The following is a 22,668-nucleotide window of genomic DNA, read 5'->3' as shown; positions in this document are numbered from 1 at the left end:
ACATAATTCCTAGAGAATCGATCCCAGACAGTGAAACTGGGAGCCTTCATGTCGGAAGCGCACACCGCTACATGCAGAGTCCCTCAAGGATCACCCCTGTCGCCCGTGCTCTTCAACATCTACCTCCGCCCACTCCTCAAAATCAAAATCATCTACCACTCCTACGCCAATGACACCCAACTTTATTTTCGCATCGCTAACAAAAAAGACCAATATCACGGACTAGAAAAATGCCTCACATTGATAGATAATTCATAGACAATTGGATGACGGAGAGTGCCCTCAAACTCAATGGATGCAAAACAGAATCTTTCTACACGCAAACCGGAAGACAAACTTTAGGACAACTTTGACACCACCCACCATTCTTTTGGACAAAAAAGTCAAAAGCCTCAGAGTCATCTTTGACTCAGACATGACTATGGATGCACAAATAGGATCAGTAGTCAGCGGATCTCGATATCTTCTCCGCTTCTCCGCTTGCTGTGCAGACTCATCCCGTTCATCCCAGAAGAGGACACAGCAGCAGTAGTTGGAACACTCATCAATTCCCGACTCGACTACGCAAACTCCCTCTACCTAGGTCTACCCAAATACCAGATTTCTCATCTACAAGTCGTCCAGAACACAGCAGCAAGACTGATAACAGGAAAAAATAAATGGGAATCTATCACCCCGGCCTTGAAGACTCTCCACTGGTTATCCGTAAAGGATCAGGTTACATTCAAGACCCTCTGCCTCACCCACAAATGCACACAATTAAACGCGTCTCAATATTTATGCGAGAAAATAAAACGTTACACCCCTAATCGGGCCCTCCGATCAACAAATCAAAATCTCCTCCACGTTACCAAGTCCCGCTACAAATCTAAAGGAGAACGAATATTCGCTGTCCAAGGACCATGGCTATGGAGCGCTCTACCCACGAACATCCGCATGGAAGAAAACCATCGGGCCTTCAGGAAAAAACTTAAAACCCACTAACTCTTTGTTTATTTAGCGTCGATAGGCACCAGCCGACTGACAGCTCCAGTTCCCAGTGCAGACGTTAAATAAAACCTGCCCCATTTATTATTTACAGTCGAAGGGCATCTGAGCTGTCAGTAAGTGGGTGCCTAGCGATGTTAAATAAAAAAGGATACAAAACTAATTCCGGACATGAATTGGTCCAGTATAAGATTGACTGGCATCATATGCATCCAAATTAACGAATAGGACGAATTTCAGATTAGAATTTTCAGAAAGTTATTTTGCGATTTCGTATTAATCTTGTTCATTAGGACCCGACATAGTACCCCTACTCATTCACCCTAAAAAGTAAATAAAAACAGTAGACAGTTTTCTGAAAATGAATTGGTCCAACATAATATTGATTGGCGTCATATGCATCCGAATTAACTAATGGAATGAAATTCGTATTCTAACTTTTGGAAGTTTTTTTGCAAGTATATTATTTGGTGATTAATTATGTTAATAAAGACTTGACATAAAAAAACTAAATAAAGTGTCCCAAAGTCAATACCAGGCCCTTAGGTCTGGTATGGATTTTAGGGGAAATTTCACGGCAATTTTTTATTTTTTTTTATGTCGTGGGATCCCTCCCAAAAGGCCAAGACAGGGGGGAACGAGCGAGCGCCCCCCCCCCCAAGCCAGACCAGGCCACATGTCCTCAACATGTGGGGGTGCTTTGGGGGAGAGGTGGCTCCCCCCCAAAGCACATTGTCCCCAAGATGAGGACACGGGCCTCTTTCCCGCAAACCTTGGCGGTGGTTGTGGGGATCTGCAGGTGGGGGGGCTTATCGCAGTCTGGAAGCCCCCAGATCCCAGGCCCTGATGTGAAGGAGTATAGGGCACCTATGTTTATTTAGCGCCGCTTGCCTCCCGGCGACTGGCAGCTCTGGTTTCCACTGATCGTAAATAAACAAAGGGGTGAGGTCAATGACATGGGATTCATAATGAGAAAAAAACAACACATGCAGGTCTCTGCTGATGGCATGAACAAGCCCTAAATGTGTATCTATTTCTTCCTTAGTTTGAAAAATCAGGAAACTTGAAAATAAGAAAATAAGAAACAAGAAAATAAGAAGAATGAACTGTAGTTTTCGAACTGCATTTATATGATGTGTAGACAAACTGGTGAAGGATGAGAACAAAAAAGTAAAAGCAAGAGACAATTATCATCAATTTTCCACCAAATACATAATAAAATTTCACCTTTGGTGTTGCAGAAGGTTGCTGTTTATGCTCAGCCTTAGTGCCAAAAGCTATAAAAATAAAAGTAACATGTTATATGTTCAGCTATAGGTTGGCTATGCAAAGCACCACTTTAATAAAGTGTTTAAAATGTAAACAATAATAGCTTCAATTTAAAAAGTTGCATTGTGACGATTACTGTCTCCACCTAACTTTGTGCAGAAATTTTCCAGCTCATGCATGGGACAACAATTTATGCAATAGCAGACTTTAGGCTGAATTCACACTATGTGCGATGACAGGCATTTTACTGTATTGTCACTGCAAGGACACACAGGAAACAATTGTTTTTTGTCTATGTTCCATTCACACTGCAATGCAGCGTGCTAAAGTAAAATGCAGAGCCGCATTTTATTGCAGTGCACCATACCAAATCACATGGCACTGTAAACTACTAAGGTATTACTTTGTATTGCTGTTGGGCGTGCACTGTCCATCTTAGCCGACACAGCTGGTTCCCGCAGCGTCAAAACTGGGCGGGATTTTACACCGCCCAGCTGGGGCCTCGCCCCGTTGAGCTAGAATGACGCTGGTGGCAGTCTCGCGCACGTGCGGGACGCTATTTAAGTGTCTCCCAAGCTATTAAGATTGTTGCCATTTACATGCAGACGCCATAGCCTTGACAAGCTTTTGCCTTCTAGCAAATTTATAAGGTAATACCCTGCAAACCTTATACTTAGTCTATATTCCAATACCTTTTCCCATCCCTGTGGACTGATTCTGATGGACCTACTCATCCATTACAAATTCTTACACAGCACCATGACGGGACATCTGGTTCCATGACTGTAATGGCAACCTGCTGTTTGGGGATGATGCCTTTGCAGTTGCTGGAGTTTCTGCCACCTCAGCTCCCGGGACGGACAGCCTCCCGGCCTAGTTCTCACTTACACCCCAGCTTGGCACATTTTGTAAGTACCCAGAATTGATTAAAGGGGTTGTAAAGGTTCGTTTTTTATTTTCTAAATAGGTTCCTTTAAGCTAGTACATTGTTGGTTCCTTCAATTTCCCTTCTAAATGTTTTTTTTCTTTGTTTAATTTGTCTGAATTTCTCACTACCTGTTCCTCCTCAGTAAGGCCGCGTACACACCATCAGTTAAACCGATGAGAAAGATCTGATGGACCGTTTTCATCGGTCCAAACCGATCGTGTGTGGGTGCCATCGGTTATTTATCCATTTATCTGGATTCCTAAACGATAGAAAAAAAATGATCGTTAGTAGGCACGACCATCGGTTAAAAATCCACGCATGCTCAGACTAAATTAGGGGATGGGAGCGCTCGTTCTGGTAAAACTAGCGTTCGTTATGGAGATGGCACATTCTACATTTTTAAAATTAGTGCCTCGTTTATTGCAGCGCATTTTTTTCTTCGTTCTATTGCTAGAATAAATACGTTGTTTTGCTGATGGTGTTTAGACAGAGTTCTCCCATACTGACTTCTTTAAGTTTTTGCTTGTGATCTCATGAATAATCTTTTTTTTTTTTTTTTTTAAAGCCAGATCTCCAAAATAATTGTTTGTACTCCACATCTTTTCTTTTTTTTTATTTCAGTTTTTTTTTTTCAAGTTATTACAAAAAAAATAAGTTTTTGTTCCCCCCCAAGGAGGTTGTGTCCTTTGTTAATTACACATTGTATTTCGGACATGTTTTGTGGCTATTAACCAGAAAAACACAGTAGACAAGTATTTAACTTAAATTAAATCTCCATTTATTCTGGATCAAAAAATTAAACATGAAGGGCAACAATTGAGCACTCAGCCAAATCTATGCAGACATTGGAGCCCAAAGGCACATTCCACCATGATAAACAACAAAATCAATAACATGTGGAGTCCCTCTAATTGGGGTCACAATGTTGTCCCCAAATCCCAGAAATCAGAAGCAGCAGCAGATGTCATACATGACCCCAAGCTGTGGTACTACAACAACAACCTCTGTTTTCTGGCAGATCAGCTTGAAGTCACGGATTCACTTTCTGGTCTTCCTTGCAGCCTTCCTTCCATGGCTCCCTCCACGGCCCCTTGCAGGTGGTGAGAATGTGGCAGCAGGAGGAGGAGGAGGAGGAGACTGGGCCCGGTCACTGAGTAGTTTTTTTTTCTCAGTCTGAAGGCCCCTTCTTCCCCTCTGGATCACAGATACAAAAATATCCTCTGCCAGGGCCCGTTGTCGCTCATCCATTTTGTGCAGCTGGTCAGCAAGGTAGGTGCTGTAGCCCTCAACAGGGTTAAGGGGGGCCCTCATGATGGAAGCTGCCTCCCTAATGACCTGCAGATACTCCTCCTCCAGCTGGGACATGCGCCTCTGTCTTTTTTTTTTGGAAAAGTAATATGGTCTGGCATAGCAATGGCCCCCCTACCCGTGAAGTACTCCACGTATATATCACGGGACTCTCGAGCAGTTCGGGGTGCCAATCCAGTACGGCCAGTGTCCAGGCCAGTAAGGTTCTCTGATGATTGTCTGGCCTCAGGCCCAATGTTTCAAAGGTAGGTCTCTGAATGCCTGCGCAAATAATTATGAAAAATGCAGCAGGTAAAAATGACAGTGTTCAGTTTATATTCCGCCATGTGTATGGCTGTCTGGAACAGGCGGAATCGGCTGGCCATTATCCCGAAGGCATTCTCGACAACCCTCCGGACTCTGGGCAGCCGTAAATTAAAAACCCTCCTCTCCGGGGTGAGGGTCCTCTGGGGAAACGGCCTCATGAGGTGTGGTCCAAGCCCAAAAGCTTCATCATGACAAAAAACACGAAAAGGGAGTCCCTCCACATTGTCTTCATCCCGTGGCAGGGCCAGGCCACCAGTCTGGAGACGTTAGGCAAACTCCGTCTGCACAAATACTCCGCCATCGGACATCCGGCCGTTCCTCCCCATGTCCACATACAAAAACTCGTACTGTGCCGACACCACCGCCATCAACACAATACTATGAAAACCTTTGTAGTTGAAATAGTATGACGTGTTTTCCATCTATTGCCCCTCTGCAGTTAGGGAAGTCCCACCGCTGGGTCGATTGGGAAGCCACAGTCTGCCATTCCTGTGGCGTGGAAGGGAACTGTGGGGTCAAACAAAAATAAAAATTAGTACTTTGGCACATAAACATTGCAATCACAATCCAAAAGACATCCTTGTCCAATATCAGTATAACATTTATTAGTGGAGTGATAATTTCAGGCCAAAACTAAAATAGGCCCACTTATCAGACTCCTGACCCCTCTGATGGGCCATTAAACATTTTAAGGGGGGGGGGGCAGAACTACAATGGAGCAGACAAAAAACAAGTTGGAAACAGACTAGGCTAGGTGTGTGTTAGGGCCTAGGATAGCATGTTAGTGAAGGGAAATATGTATGTATGCAAAAAAATGATCATTCAAAGGTTACAACATGCATGGGGACAAAGGGGACATTCATATCATATTACAATCTTTGTAATTAGGGAATGATGCAAAAAATACAAGACATTAGCATACATTAAAGACATAGATTGTGATGTGAAAGGAGACAACTTACCTTAATATAGACCTTCTTCATCACTTGTATGATGGCAGAACACTTAAAACAGAAAGCAACTAAGTATAGCAAGCCTGTAAAGAACAAATTGAAAAACAGAAATCGAGCGGACAGGAACGCACTGCAAAACAGATACGACCTGACTGCAAGCACTGAAAGACAAATACAAACCCACAAGCACAAACTGAACCCGAGAAAACGATCTGCAAAGCACGGAGACTGAAAAGCGCAAACTTTTACTAACACGCGGTAACACGGAATCAGCAAAAGCAGCCCCAAGGGTGGCGCCATTGGATTTGACCTTCCCCTTTATAGTGCCGTCGTACGTGGTTTACGTGACCGCGTTCTGACACGATCGGTTTTTCAACCGATGGTGTGTAGGCACGACTGACCATCAGTCAGCTTCATCAGTTAACCGATGAAAAAATCCATCAGACCGTTCTCATCGGTTTGACCGATCGTGTGTACAGGGCTTAAGCTGTTCAGTAAGCTGTTCTGGCTGACTAATCACCGCTCGGATGATGGTGGCAAACTTACTGAGGAGAAATAGGAAGTGAGAAATTCAGACAAAGAAAAAACATTTTAGAAGGGGAATCGAAGAAAAGGGTAAGTGAACCAACAATGCACTAGCTTAAAGGAACCTATTTTTAAAATAAAAACAAACCTTTACAACCCCTTTAAGTCTTGTCTGGTGAAACCGAGTCCATACCCTGATTAGATTGTATTCTGTTATTTCAGATACCCCATTGCATCTGCCTCTGAGGAGTGTTTTTTACACAAAATGAGTCGGGCTTGAAATTATGTAGCTATATGCGCAAATGGGACTCTATTCAGACTTACCAGTTTTTTATGACCCTCTTTTCTTATATTTTTTATTCATATCAGCTGTGTGCTGCTCAGCTTTTATGTATTTATACACATTTACATTGATTTCAACAACTTATTGCTATGTGTCACAATATCAATACTTGTATATGGATGTATTATTGTTTATGCCATGTGCTTTTGTACACACTACCTGTTTTACATGTGTTCTTTACTATTAGAATACACACATGCAATATCCAATTGTTTTATTTCATTCGTCACCCCCCTAAGACCACTATTTCATTCAAAGTCCCAAATTGCCTTTTTTTCATTTCTTGTATTGCTACCATGACCTAATACCTTACCCCCACCAAACTATGTCCCCCTTTTTCCCAAATCAAAACACTGGACACAGATATTTTGGGTTGAAAAGGCCATAGCAGCCATTTATTAAACAACCAATTCAAAATTACAAACTTTTACATTTTTTATGTAATTATAACATTAACAATCCTGATAAACCTCTTTTCTGATCTAGGGTCTTAGAAGGCACATTTATTTTACCAACTGGCTATGTCCACCCCAATTCCACTTCAAGGCCCTCAGCCGCAACTGCACAGACTCAAGGACAATTTATCTCCATTCATCCTTAATACAGCCACACAAACAATATGGCAGGTACATCCATATCTGCGATGGGCCCAACCATTATTGTCCGAAATTTTACCACCATCTCCCGCTTTCAAAGACCCTTAAGACCCCAAGTGAAACCTTACACTTGGGCCAGACCTAAGGGCTCTGTGAACTCCATCTTGTAGGCCCAAAGGCCATATATACATCCCAATGGCATTAGGGTGGACACCATCTTCCCGCAAGAAGAGTCCAATAAGCTGTTCCAGCTCCCTATGGCAGACAGCCAATCCACTATTTCAGGAAAAGAACAGGGGGTGTGAACCTCCGCAGCCAGAGCATTCATAGCGAAATTGTCAGGAACTGCTGAATTTGCAATTGCCATCATTAAATTGCCAAAAAAAACTTTCCGTTTCATGACCTATGGCCTTGAGGCTGGTCCACCCCCCATGAAACTATAGACCTGTTAGTTTAACATCTATAGTCGGGAAGATGCTGGAGAGTTTAATAAAAGACTATATAGACGAGTTCTTGCTGGAAAAAATATTTTAAGCAACAGACAGCATGGATTCATGAAAGACAGTTGTCAAACAAACCTCATTTATTTTTATGAGGAGGGAAGTAAAACCTTGGACAGAGGGGTGGCATAATTCAGAGAGTAGTGGTTAAAGTCTTTGATATTGACTTAGATATATGCCTTTGTTAAGGCATATATCTAAGTCTATGCTAGCCCCTCTATTAGAGGCACACTGTGTAAATACTGTATATCAGCTGACTTTAAGCTGGTCTCATCACTCGCGGTCGCTTTCCAGCTCTGATAGATGTCTTCTGTGGGAGGGGCCAATATCTCCCTCTGACGTCAGAGGGAGATCACATGGCCGCACGTCTCCTCTGCAGAAGACACCCATCGGAGCTGGAAAGAGGCCGGGAGTCACGTGACCGGCCTAAAGACAGCTGATATACAATATTTACACTGCTCATTTTTAAATAAAACATACACAGCGTGCTATGCCAGCCTCTAATAGAGAGGCTAGCAGTGACAAAATTTATATTTTAGTATTAAAATAATAGCAGCGGGGGGGGGCAGGGCCGGCCCGGAGACAGACAGAGAGGGGCTGACAAGGAGGGGGTGAGGGGGGAGGAAGGAGAGCAGAAGGGACAGCAGCCTATCACTGAGGGAGGCACTTTGACCATGGTGATCAGGACGAAGCCATCCTGGTTATCGTGGTCTAATTAGAGAGGCCATACAGGAAGTGGTAAGTTTAGGTATTTTTTTTACAGCTTAGAGAGGGCAGATTACATAGTACAAGCGCTGTGCTGTGTAATCTGCTTTAAGGGACCAGAAGCAACATTTTTTTTGGGGGTTAACAAATGACTCCTACTCTAAATGGTCAAAGGTTATCAGTGGTGCACAGCAAGGTCCAGTGCTGGGACCCTTACTTTGTAATACCTTTTATAAATGATATCGGGTCTGGGATTAAAAGTAACATTTCTGTCTTTGCAGATGACACTAAGCTATGCAGTGGAATAAAGTACTTACAGGATGTCTCCAATTTACAAGCTGACCTCAATGCACTGTCTAATTGGGCAATTAATTGGCAAGTGAGGTTTAATGTTAAAAAAATGTAAGTTATGCACTTGGGGGCTAAGAATATGCATATATTATACATACTAGGGGGAGTACAACTAGGGGAATCAATGGTGGGGAAGGATCTGGGGGTTTTGGTAGATCATAAACTCAATAATAGCATGCAATGCCAAACTGCGGTTTCCAAAGTGAGCAAAGTCCTTTCTTGTATTAAGAGAGGTATGGACTCCAGAGAGAGAGATGTCATTTTGCCCCTGTATAAATCATTAATAATGCCTGTACACACGATAATTTTTCGGCTTGTAAAAAATGACGTTTTTCAGCCTCTATTTTTTTCCAACTTCATCATTAAAACGACGTTGCCCACACACGATCGTTTAAAATAAATGCTCTTGCAAAGCGCGATGACGTACAACACGCACAACGGCACTATAAAGGGGAAGTTCCATGCGGATGACGCCACCCTTGGGGCTGCTTTTGCTGATTTCGTGTTACTGCGTGTTAGTAAAAGTTTGGAGAGAGACAATTTGCGCTTTTCAGTCTTCGTGCTTTAAAGATCGTTTTCTGGTGTTCAGTTTGTGCTTGTGGGTTCGTATCTGTCTTTCAGTGCTTGTAGTCAGTTCGTATCTGTTTTTGCAGTGAGTTCTTGTCCGCTTGTTACTGTTTTTCAGGTCGTTCTTCAGAGGCCTTGCTGTTCTTCAGTGCGTTCTTTTAGTTCGTTCTGATTAGACGACCGTTTTCTAGCCATATTGCGGATACGTTCTCATCGCCAAGATCGTGCTGTGCTTGTTGCTGGGATTTCTGCTTTATCCCAGGTCCGGTCCATAAACAGGGTGAGGAGGAGTTTGTGGGCCAAGAATTGGTTGCTCCATAGGAACCAGTTCTCTTATATGCCTCTACTGCGGGAGATCCAGGAAAATAACCCTGATGATTTCAGGAATTTTCTGAGGATGCCTGACCCCGTCTTCCAGCAGCTCTTGGCTTTGGTGTCTCCGTATATCACCAGGCAGGACACCGTTATGCGGGAAGCCATCACTGCTGAGCAGAGGCTAGTTGCCACGTTGCGATAACTGGCAACAGGGAGAAGCTTGCAGGACTTGAAGTTCTCGACAGGCATCTCCCCCCAGGCTCTGTGGTCATAATCCCGGACACCTGTTCTGCTATCATACAGGTCCTGCAGGAGGACTATATTGAGGTAAGTTTTGTCCTTTAACCTCACACTCTATGTATTTAATGCTTTCTAATGTAATTCTTTTTAATCAGTCCCTAATTAACATGTTTGTAATATGCTGTGAATGTCCTCTTTGTCCCCATGCATGCTGTAAGCTTTTTATGCTCCTTTTTTGGCCTACATGCATATTTCCAATAGCCAACCTCTCCAACATTCTATCCTGGGCCCAAACACACCTAGCCTAGTCACTTCCCAAAGTATTTTCTCTGCTCCATTGTAGTGCTCCATTTGGTGTCTCCCTATGGTCCTTGCACAACCCCCCCCCCCCCCAAATGTGTGCATTAAAAAAAAATTGGGGAATTCAGACAGAGTGCTAGATCCTTTCTTTTTGAGGTCCCCAACTTATCTTGAACCCCCCTCTCCAAAAACATAATTTTTTTGGGCCATCAGGGGTGGTGATGAATCTGATTAGTGATCCATTCTTTTTTTGGCTCTTAAAATACTCCTTCAAATTAATAATATCCTGTTGTTTTTGGCAAGAATGTTTTTGGATAATCTGATTGCAACCTATCACGCCACAGGAATGACAGACTGCGGCATCGGAGTTCACGCAGCGTTGGAACTTTCCAAACTGCGGAGGAGCCATTGATGGCAAGCACGTCCGCATCGTGCCACCACCCCGTTCGGGATCCTATTACTTTAATTACAAAGGGTTCCACGGTGTTGTGCTGATGGCGGTGGTGTCGGGCAATTACGAATTTTTTTTTCTGGATGTGAGGAAAAATGGGTGGATGTCTGACGGCGGGGTCTTTGCCCAGACCGATTTCGCCCAACGGCTTAAGTCAGATGACCTGGGATTGCCACCTGCAGAGGACAATGAAGATGGACTACCATTCATCTTTGTTGCTGATGAGGCGTTTGCATTGGGTCCCCACCTGATGAGGCCTTTTCCCCAACGAACCCTCACCCCTGAGAGGAGGGTTTTTAACTATAGGCTGGCCAGAGCCAGAAGGGTGGTCGAAAACGCCTTTGGTATCATGGCCAGCTGGTTCCGATTATTTCTTACGGCCATCAACCTGGCGGAATACAAATGGAACCACGTCATCATTTGTTGTTGCATTTTACACAATTATTTAAAGAGACGTTCATCAAATTATCTAACCATTGTGCCTGATGAGGCCATTGAACAACTTCCATTGGCGGCCCATGAGGCTGGCCCTACAGGCTTGGCCCCCCAAAGCGCCTGTGCTGTGCGCCAAAGATATGTTGAATGTTTTATGGGTAGGGGGGCCATTGCAATGCCTGATCTTTCTTGAAATAAAAAATAATTTTTGAATGAAAAAGTCTGTTATTTTTTTTTTATTTTATTATTTTCTAATTTGGGTTTATTTTATCTTTCTCCTAGGTTATCCTAGTGCCATTGTAGTGCCATGTGTATTTTCCTTTACTAAATACCCATCATTGTCAATGTAAACACCACAAATATTTATTTGTTCTTTTAGGCAGCATTGATATAAGAAGCCACACATTGTTGTTTTTTTATAAAAAAAATTATATTTATTTGCTTGGGGGGAAAAAATATTTTATTTTATTTTTTATTCCAAAAATATAAATATTTTTTTTATTCCAAAAATATAAATAAATAAATATATATATATATATATATATATATATATATATATATATATATATATATATATATATATATATATATATATATATATTGTTTTAGATAATATTCCAGAAATGTTTGATTTGCAGACAAATATTTTTTTAGAATCCAAAATTTATTTTTTTCTGGTTTAAACGCATGAACAGTGTAACTTTTTTTGTTTGTCATTGTTCATGCGTTTTAGCATGTAAAATAAAAAATTCAGATTAAAAAAAATATATATATTTTTTAAAATACAATTAAAAACAAATAAAACATTACCAACAAACAAACTTAAAAGTATAACATTTTTCATTTTTTTTTTAAACCCTCCCAAGAACATCAATCACATATTTTAGTCGTTGCTCCACCTTTTTTGTCTTTTCCCTTATCTGCCCCAAACTTGAGTTGATGTCCTCCCAGGTCAGCAGAGAAGGCCATCACCTCGCCAATTAGCAACTGGGCGCTGTGTGTATCCAAGCCGTCCCTGTCCCCAGCCAGAAAACCTTCTGAAATTTAAAAACACACCATGTATTATAAATATGCAGGCCTACATCTATTACCTGAAGCTGTGGTGTATGACACTGACCTGTTGTGGTGACACTTTCTCCTTCCTCCGCTTGTTCTTCCTCCACATCCCGCGGGGGTGGGGCTTGGATAGGAGGTGTGGGGTTTCTCGGCTCCTGTCTGGAAGCTCGTTCTCGCTCTATGAGATTGTAACAAAAGGCATACTTGAGACAAAAAGATTTGAGGCCTGAAAGAGGAATATGAATCATTATTTTTGTAAAGGTGTGGTACAATTGTCTGTTTTGTCAATACTTCTAAGCTGAACACAGGATTGTATCCATTACAAAGCTGCTACATTTATCTATTTTTGGTCAAGTTTCCCACATGGAAACAAACCAAGTATCCACTGGATCACCTGTGTGTGACACCCTAAATAGGTTGTTCTTGTGGCCAACACTTGTGTAACCAAGTCCACATGTGTAACCAACTGCTGAACATACTCTCCTTACTGTATATTGAATTCAGTTTGATTAGTTAAATCTAGTTAAGAACACATCTACACTAAAAAAAAAAAAAAAATCTTCTCATATAAATAGTTCAAGATGTCAAGTTTTATGTGTGTGGGCACAATAATTGGTCGTATGAGTCGTCATTCATTCGCTCACTAATAATAAAATACAATCTTTTTGTCTGATACAGCGCTAACTCCATTTGTCCATGCCTAAATAGGCATGATGAAATTTCTAAAACACTGTATCAGACAAAAAGATCGTATTTAATTATTAGTTAGCGAATGACCGACGACTCATACGACCATTTATTGTGCCCACAAACATGAAACTTGACATCTTTAACTGTACTACATGAAAGAAAAAGCACATGCAGCACCATGATAGAGAGTACACAGGAAAATTACTTACTTTTTCTAATGAGTCTTTTAATCTTCTGGTATTGCTCCGGCTCCCTCAATTTGATGTCAGACCATCTTTTGCGGAGCTGTTCCTTGTATCTGCGCACACCAAATTTGTGGTAGAGACTTTTCACCACTTTGTCCATTATTTGGGCCTTCACCTTATTAGGGTATTTGTATGGGCCATGTTTACCATCATAATCCTCCCTCCTCAATATTGCCACCATTTCCTCCATCTCCTCAAATGCCATATTTGTGGCCTTGTATCTCCGGGATCTGGTGTGTGTTTCCACCTGGGTTCGCTCCTGGCTTGAGGTTGCCACTTGCCGAGTGTCCTCCATGTTGTCTTGCACTAGACGACCGAGAAGGGGTGGGGAAAGTACTAGAACGAATGTCAGGGGTGGGGAAACATGCGGAGCTTCACGCATGCGCAGTGTATAAAGGGATACCGCATGAGTCAAAACGTTCAGTGTGTGGAAGAAGGCGGAAGGAACGAGCATGTACAACGACCGTACGTAACATGATTTTTGACTTTATTGATCAGTGGATGAGTTTGTGGCTTATACAGTATATGATGAGAAAGCTTATTAGTAGAGGCTTGACTGACATTAGCTTTTTTGTATTGATTTTGACTTGCAGAAAACATGAAAGCTTTCAAAGACAAAGATTTTTTTACAGAATTTGTGCAGAGATGGAGGGATCTGCCTATATTGTGGCAAACAAAAAGCAACCTTAATAAAAACAAAGAGGCCAGGAATAAAGCACTGAAAACCCTGCTTGTATTTGTTCAAAGATCCCCACAGCAACAGTCAAGGCTGTGAAAAAAAAATTGCGACCATTAGGGGCACATATAGGACTCAACGAGCGCAAGTCCTGAGCTCTTTGAGGTCTGGAGCTTCTGCTGACAATGTCTATAGGCCGAACCTCTGGTACTACAGCCAACTCCATTTCCTGGATGACCACCTGGAGTCCAGGGCATCCCTTTCGACCCTTCCCCCCAGAAGGAGCTCCAGCCTTCCCTTCAGTCAACCCTCCAGCCTTACCTGCAGCCAAGAGCAGCCATCCTCCGAGGAAGAGCCAGAGTTCCTGGAGGAGCCTGATTGTGACCCATGGAGCCAGGTATTGCATTTTGCTAACGATTTTTGGAAATAAAAGTATAATGATGTCAAATTGATGTTACTCGTGCTCAAAATGTATGGATTGAACAAAAAGTGTTGAACATATCAATAGACAGTAGTGGCCAAACATGATGGGGACAAGAATGAAAAATGCTGGGGTCAGAATGATTGTCTGTAATATATATTAGCATTCAATTTGCATCTGTCATGAGTTGAAAAATGTGTGTGATTTATGAAGACAACAAATAAGCTATGTACCTTTTTTTTATACACAGACAGAGCAAAGCCAGGAGGAGGCAGGGCCCACTGGGAGCCAGGAGGAGGCAGTGCCCACTGCGAGACAGGAGGAGGCAGGGCCCACTGCAAGACAGGAGGAGGCAGGGCCCACTGCAAGACAGGAGGAGGCAGGGCCCACTGCAAGACAGGAGGAGGCAGAGCCCACTGGGAGCCAGGAGGAGGCAGGCCCCAGTGGGAGACAGGAGGCACGGCGGGACACTATTTAGCAGATTCCTCCTCTCCGCACTCCCGCGAAAAGGGCCAGGAGGCTTCTTCAAATGGAGGAGGAGACCCAGACCCTTATTCGCGAAGCAAATGCGGCCCTCCAAGAGCCCCCCAGTACAGAAGAGGTTTTTGCAGTGCTCATTGCCAACAAGCTGCATAATCTGGAGAGGGGCCAGCGTGTGCGCTGTGAAACCCTCATCTTCAAGGCAGTAAACCTGGCCATGTTGGGGAAGCTCGATGACGACACGACATTGTGCGGATCGCTCCTCCTGTTCTTGCTGCTGCTCCTGCTCCCAGTCCTGATCCTGCTCCTCTTCCTGAGCCTGCTCTTGGTGCTGTTCCTGGCACAACCTTGCCTCCAGGAACCCAGCCTCCGAGGACTCGGTCAGGGAAGACTGCAGGGAAGACTACATGGAAAAGGAAAACCAAATCCAGGAAATGAGGAGATATGTGCCCCTAATGGTCCCAATTGTTTGGATCACATCCTTGGTTGTTTGCTGTGGGGATCTGCGTCTTTACAAATGCAAGCAGGCTCTCCAGTGCTGCCTTCCTGGCCTCTTTGTTTTTATTAACGGAGCTTTTTGTTTGCCTTCAGCCTTTTTTTATGTTTCTTACACCAGAATAAATGGATTTTGTTCGCTGACAAAACTTGACCATGTGTTTTTATTAAAAATAGAGAGTTTGCTAGTGAGTAGGCAGGAACATTTAAAAAAAATAACATTTTCTAATTAACCACTTCCTTACTGGGCACGTATACCCCTTCCTGACCAGGTGAAATTTCAGCTTCTGGCACTGCGTCGCTTTAACTGACAATTGCGCGGTCGTGCGATGTGGCTCCCAAACAAAATTGGCGTCCTTTTTTCCCCACAAATAGAGCTTTCTTTTGGTGGTATTTGATCACCTCTGTGGTTTTTATTTTTTGCGCCATAAACAAAAAAAGAGCGACAATTTAAAAAAAAAGTCAATATTTTTTACTTGTTACTATAAATATATATATACTAAATATCCCATTTTTTAAAAAAAAAAAATATTTTTTTTCTCAGTTTAGGCCGATACGAATTCTTCAACATATTTTTGGTAAAAAAAAAAAAAATCGCAATAAGCGACTGGTTTGCGCAAAAGTTATAGCGCTTACAAAATAGGGGACAGAATTATTATTCATTTTTATTATAAATTATTTTTACTAGTAATGGCGGCGATCTGCGATTTTTATTGGGACTGCGACGTTATGGCGGACACATCGGACACTTTTGACACATTGTTGGCGCAATTCACATTTATACTGCGATCAGTGCTATAAAAATGCACCGATTACTGTATAAATGTGACTGGCAGTGAAGGGGTTAACACTAGGGGGGCATGGAAGGGGTTAAATGTATTCCCTGGGTGTGTTCTAACTGTGGGGGGAGGGGGGTGACTGGGGGAGGTGACCGATGCTGTGTCCCTCTGTACAAGGGACACAGATCGGTCTCCTCTCTCCCTGACAGGACGTGGAGCTCTGTGTTTACACACAGAGCTCCACGTCTTGTCCCTGTAGCCGCCGATCGCGAGTGCCTGGCGGACATCGCGGCCGCCAGGCACGCGCATCGGCATCTCAGGAATGCGGCGGGCACGCGCGCGCCGCCGGCGGCACTCGCGCTCCCTCTAGTGGCCTGGAAGAGCGGAGGACGCATATATGCGTCCTGTTAGAGATTTAGAACCACCCTGCGGCCGCACATATTCGTACGGCCGTCGGGAAGTGGTTAACAAGGGGCACTAACCTCCTTGTGGGTAAATTATACTAAATAATAATGTTGTTGTGGTAACTTGACACACTCCAAAAAAAAAAAGAATGGAAAGCAGTCTAAAATATTATCCAATTGATAACCAAAAAAGAAGAGCTACATTAAAAGATTTTAAATATGCAGAAAACTTTTTAGACGGAGATCTGGCTTAAAAAAAAAAAACAATATTCATGAGATAACAATAAATAATAAAGTAACAAGCTTGCCATAACTATTTGAGAATATTAGCAGCAAAAGATTTGGATTAGTGTAGCATTTAAAAAGAAGAAAAGAATGCGCTGCATTACACAATGCAATAATTTCCAACATAACCGAATGTGCTTACTCCATTCCGAACACTAGTTTTACCAGAACGAGCGCTCCCGTCTCATAACTTGCTTCTGAGCATGCGTGGGTTTTTCCCATCGTTAAAGCCCACACACGATAATTTTTTACAACCCGAAAAAACGACATAGTTTAAAACGTCGTGAAAAAATAGAGCATGTTCGGAAAAAAAATTGTCGTTTTTCAGAACCCGAAAAATGTTCTGAAGCCCACACACGAAAGTTTTAAATTACATTTTTTAAAAACGTTGTTTTCTCCTCCGTTAATGGACGGACACAGCAGCCTTTGACCTTAGGGTTATATCCGCTTCCTTCCAGAAGAGTTAGGCAGAAAAAAAGCACTTTAAGTGTTAACAACACTTCCCTCAGTGCAGCTTCTCCCAGGGGGCGTGGTTCCCCGGGTATAACCCACACCCTGCTCTAGCAGCTCTCCAGTTTTTTTCTGCTAAATGTCAGGAGAGGACAGGCGCTCTGGAGTCCTTGACTCTTGTAGTCCCCCCATGTTCGGCCATCCAGCGTGTGCCGACCCTCAGCTCAGCTCTGGGTCGTCCACGACAGGCCCCATTGCTCCAAGGGGTGGCCGGGGAACTACATGTTTCAGGATACACATATGACCGGTCTCTATGGCCTTGTCACAGTGTATCTGGCCGACAGCCATGCCGTTAGTGGACGTTGGTTCTGTCCGGGATGCCTCCAGCCAGTGGTCGCAGGACGGGTAAGTAGTATCCCCCTTGCCTCGGCGGGGTGGTTTCGGCTGGTGCATTCCTGGGGAGGTCGTTTGAGGGTTCGCCCTGCTTTCCTCTCTCCCTTTCTTCTCCCTCTTTCCCCGTTTCTGGGTGACGGCCGTGAGGTGGGGGGCCCTCTTGGGGGGCTCAGTCTTACCTGGGGGCTGCGGCTGCTGTGGGTGCCGTTTTGGTGTTTTAGTGCCTTGTGTACTGCCATGTGTGTGGGGGGGGGGGGGGCGTGGGCCTATATGTTTGCCGTGTGTCACTGGGGCTTCACTGTGCAGGTTTTAAAAAAAACGCTGTTTTGGCGCCATTTTGCTGCTGACCGGCTGTGTTATATGGCGCAGTAGTAATTACGGTGGCCATTTTCTCAGAGCCCGCAGGCTGTTTTTTTGCAAGTCGGCGGCCATCTTGGTACAGCTCTCGGCCTCTTGTGCCTAGGATGACGGCGCTGACGGCTCATGCACACTTTCCTATGGATGGCGCAGCACAGGCAGCGTTTTTGGCTCTCAGCAGCGGCGGTCTGGTCGGACGGTGAGTCCTCCGGGGGGGTTTCCCTGCTCTCTGTGGAGGCTGGGGGGATGTCCTGTGGAGCCTGGCAGTACTAGGGTGGCTGTTGCAGTGACTCTCAGTGACATGCTGGTTTTAACCCTTAGTGTCCCTGTTCCTGTGGCCTCCATGGGTGCTGTGATGGCAGTCCCTGAGGCGTTTGGGTGAGGATAGAAGTGGTGGGGGATTATGGGGGGTTACAAAGCGTCCCTCCCTCTGCCTCTTTCTGGGATGTTTTTTTCTGACAGGGAATCAGGCCTCGCTGAGGCATCCGGCTCTGGTTCCGTTTTTGTCAGTTGCTGCAGGCCAAAGCCCACACGGACTGTGAGGATGACCCTGTTTCAGGGTCAGCACATGTTTATGCGTTTGTTGGGGCTCTTGACAATGCGGTGCGGGTTACTCAAGCTCTTGAGGATTCGGCGGAGGCATCAGAGATGTCAATACCTTTTGGGTTCAGTAAGCCGTCCCCTGGAAATGTTATGCAGGGAATGGGATCGGTCGCAGAAAGTTTTTGAAGTACAAGATACTTTGCGGTCCGTTCCCCTTTTTTAGGAGGATTTCCTATAACAGGGTGTCTCCTCCATCAGTGGACCCCCCTGTGTCCAGGCTGGGAAGCTTGTTTTGGGACAAGGCTGCCACATTACCTGTGGAAGGGGCTCCCACTTTTAAGGACCCCGCAAATAGGGGAGCTGTGGCTGTGGGCCGCTCCATATTCACAGCAGGGGGGGGCGGTGGTGAGACCGGTTTTGGCCGGGTCTCTGGTGTCGCAGACATTTACCGGACGGGCTAAGTCCCTGGTGCGGGAGCTAGAGGTGCAAAATGCTTCTGAGACCTGCGTGGACCTGACCGACCAGTTGGTACAAGGTCTGAAATTTGTCTGTGTCGGCCCTGGATATGCTCCCCTTGCTCTCCAGGGCCTCCGCCTACGCGGTGATACTGCCCTGCCTTGTATGGCTAAAGGTTGGTCTGCGGACCAGTCCTCTAAGTAGTCCTTGGTGGAATTGTCCTGTGAGGGTGAACGGCCTTTTGGGGTGTCCCTGAATGTCATCCTAAAAGATGCCACGGGCGGTGTGAGCACTCTGCTCCCACAATCTGGGATGGGCAAGGTGCCTCGCCGTAGGCAAGGGCCCTCATTTACTATCCCCAAGCGGTTTTGTTTTTGCCCGCCAAGTGTGGCAGGAAAACATTTTCAGGGGGCTAAGACGTCCACTGAAGGACTCAGGCTCCCCTGGTACCGCAAGCCCAACGAGCCTGCGGACAAGCCTGCTTCCGCATGAAGGTTTGCCCCCGATCACATCTTGGGGGGTCGGCTCTGCGAAGTAGTTTCCTCGGGGTACAAGATTGAGTTTCTCTCTTGTCAACCAGACAAATTTTTTTCCTCCAACCTCCGGTTTCTTCCGGATCGCCTGAAGGATCTGTCAGGGGCTGTCCAGGATCTTCTTCAGGGGAGTGATTGTGACGGTTCCTTTACCGGAACGGTTTTAGGGGTTTTTACTCCAATCTGTTTCTAGTTCCCTAGAAGGTCAGGGTCCGTCCGGTCCTGGACCTCGAAGCCCTCAATTGCCTTGTCTAAGCGCAATAATTCGGAATGGAGTCGATACACTCAGTAATAGCTGCGTTCCATCAGGGGGATTTCCTGGCGTCCCTGGATTTAATGGACGCATACCTGCATTTGCCCTTTTGCGCAAAACACCAGAGTTTTCTGCGCTTTGCGGTCAGGGAGGACCAGTTTCTTACCTGGACGACCTTCTTCTGGGAGCTTCCTGAAGCTTGGAATTAGTAGACAATGTGTCTATCACCTGTCAGTCCCTCCGAGATTTTGGTTGGTTGCTGAATATCCAGAGGTCGGTACTGGTACCGTCTCAGCGGCTGGAATGTCTGGGGCTGGTCCTAAATTCCTTCGGAGGCGGGAGTTTTCCTCCCTGCGGAAAAACTGCGGACTCTGCAATCTGCGGTGCAGCGGTTGGCGGCCCTAAATGGGCGTCGCTTCGCTTTTGCATATCAATGCTGGGTCTGATGGTGGCCTCTTCCAAGGCAGTTCCGTAGGCTCAATTCCACACTCCAGTGTACAGAAGGAAATTCTGTCACGTTGGAACAAGATTCCTTCGTCTCTGGATTACCAGATTCGGGTGAGTCGACTGACCTAGTCCTCCCTAGTGTGGTGGCTGACTTCTCCGGTAATCCGGACCGGATAATTGTTCCTGCCGTGTCACTGGACACAGTGATCACGGCGGTTGCCAGCCTCTCCGGCTGGGGGGGTGTCTGGGGTGCCCAGTCAGCCCAGGGGCGCTGGACTCAGGTGGAGTTCCGCCTTCCAATCAATGTACTGGAGCTCCGAGCGTTCAAGTTGTCTCTGGGTCTGCAAGGCCGACCGGTCTAAATCCAGTCCGACAACACCACGGCTGTGGCATACGTCAATCATCAGGGGGGCACACAAAGCTCGGCTGCAGCGATGGAAGTCGCGCACATCCTCCGGTGGGCCGAAAGCTACGTTCCAGCTCTGTCGGTGGTGCACATTCCGGGCGTGCTGAATTGGCAAGCCGACTATATGAGTCGCCAAAGGCTAGACCAAGGTGTAAGGTCGCTACATCCGGAGATGTTTCTGAGTCTGTGCCGAAAGTGGGGCAATCCAGACGTGGGCCTTCTTGCATCCCGTCTCAATCGGAAGGTGTCACGATTCGTGTCCAGGTCGAGGGACACGTGGACGGGCGCGTCAGTCGCACTAGTGGCGCCTTGGGGTCGATATCACCTAATTTACGCCTTCCCTCCTCTGAAGCTTCTTCCTCGCCTGCTGCGCAGAGTGGAAGCCGAAGGGATTCGACAATCCTGTTCGCCCCAGTTTGGCCACGCCGCTCCTGGTACGCGGACCTGGTGCGTTTGGTGGCAGGTGCCCCCTGGCGTCTACCCCTGAGAGAAGATCTTCTGTCGCTGGGTCCGATCTTCCATCCTGCTTTACGGTCACTGGCTTTAACGGCGTGGCTGTTGTGAGCCAGGAACTGAAGGACCGGGGCCTATCAGGCTCGGTGGTCTCTGCCATGCTGCGTGCACGGAAGACTACTTCACGTAGGATTTACCATCGTACGTGGAAGGCCTACATCTCTATGTGTGAGGAGATGAAGTGGCACCCTCGTACTTACGTGGTGTCCCGGATTCTGCTGTTTTTACAGCGGGGAGTGGATCAGGCTCTCGCCTTGAGTACGGTTAAGAGTCTGATTTCAGCTCTGGCTGTTTACTTTCAGCGACCCTTGGCGGCGCACTCCTTGGTGCGTGCATTTGTGCAGGGGGTCCGGCATATGACCCCTCCGGTACACCCTCCACTGCCCCCGTGGGACTTGAATTTGGTCCTCTCTGTGTTTCAACAAGCTCCCTTTGAGGACATCCGAAAGATTCCCCTGTTAACTCTGTCAAAAAAGGTGGTATTTCTCCCTTTCGTGTTACGGCGCATTCGACCAGGGCGATTGGTGTCTCTTGGGTTTTCCGGCATCAAGCCTCTGTGTTACATGTGTGTAAGGCAACGTTTTAAGGCAAAGTTTTACAAGGTGGATGTGGGTGCATCTTCTGATGCCTCCTTCGGCCGCTTGGTGTTACAGGCGGCAGTTTAAAGTTGGAGTTCCTCCGTTGAGTAACTCCGGTTTTGTTTGGGGTGTAAGCTTGGTTGCTGTGTTGTTTTTCCCACCCCTCGAAATTTTTAACACTGCTTGGGGACGTCCCTAAGGTCAAAGGCTGCTGTGTCCATCCATGAACGGAAGAGAAAATAGGATTTTTGTACTCAACGTAAAATCCATTTCTCTGAGTTCATGGGCAGACACAGCACCCACCCCTCCTTTGGTTTGTACTGCTTGTTACGAACTGGAAAGCTGCTAGAGCAGGGTGTGGGTTATACCCGGGGAACCACGCCCCCTGGGAGGAGCTGCACTGAGGGAAGTGTTGTTAACACTTTCCAATGATTTTTTTTTATTGTTTGCGTATAAAAAAATACAAAAAAAGTGTTACATCATCGTACATATTATAAACGATACACAACCATACGTTTTTCCCTGTTTTCCCCTTATCTTTTCCTACCCTCGTTCTTTGTGACATTGTGAATAAATGAAGAAACACTTGTTTCTGAACTGTCATACCTCGCCTCCCCTCCCCCACCCCGCAAACCCTCACCCACCCTCCCACCCTCCCATCACACCTTGAGCAGGTTTTTGAAGTTGATGTACTTCGTTAAGTACGTCTTCCCCATAAAGGAATGCCCGATAGCGGGTTAAGATATTTATTGAATTTGAATGGCAATTTTTATATAGAACATCCTGTTTCGTCTAGCCAGGGTTTCCACATCCTCACAAACTTACTATAATTCCCCTGTCGAGTAAGTGTCACTCTCTCACTCCAAATCATTGTGTTAATAGTTTCAACCCAAGATTTGACAGTGGGTGGTATCTGGGCTTGCCACCTTAACGCAATTAACTTCCTTGCCTGGAAGAGGCATCTCAGTACCACTTCAAGGGAGCTGGCTGGCACTCTATTCTCCTCTATGCTGCCTAACAAGCATGTCTTAGACTCAGCTTCTAACTTAACTTTAAAAGTTTTATTTATTATGGTAACCACCTCCTCCCAGTATCTAAATAACTTTGGGCATTTCCACATCATGTGGAT

This window comes from Rana temporaria, chromosome 1 (assembly GCF_905171775.1).
Source record: "Rana temporaria chromosome 1, aRanTem1.1, whole genome shotgun sequence".
Classification (NCBI taxonomy): domain Eukaryota; kingdom Metazoa; phylum Chordata; class Amphibia; order Anura; family Ranidae; genus Rana; species Rana temporaria.
Note: the sequence above shows the minus strand (reverse complement) of the source record.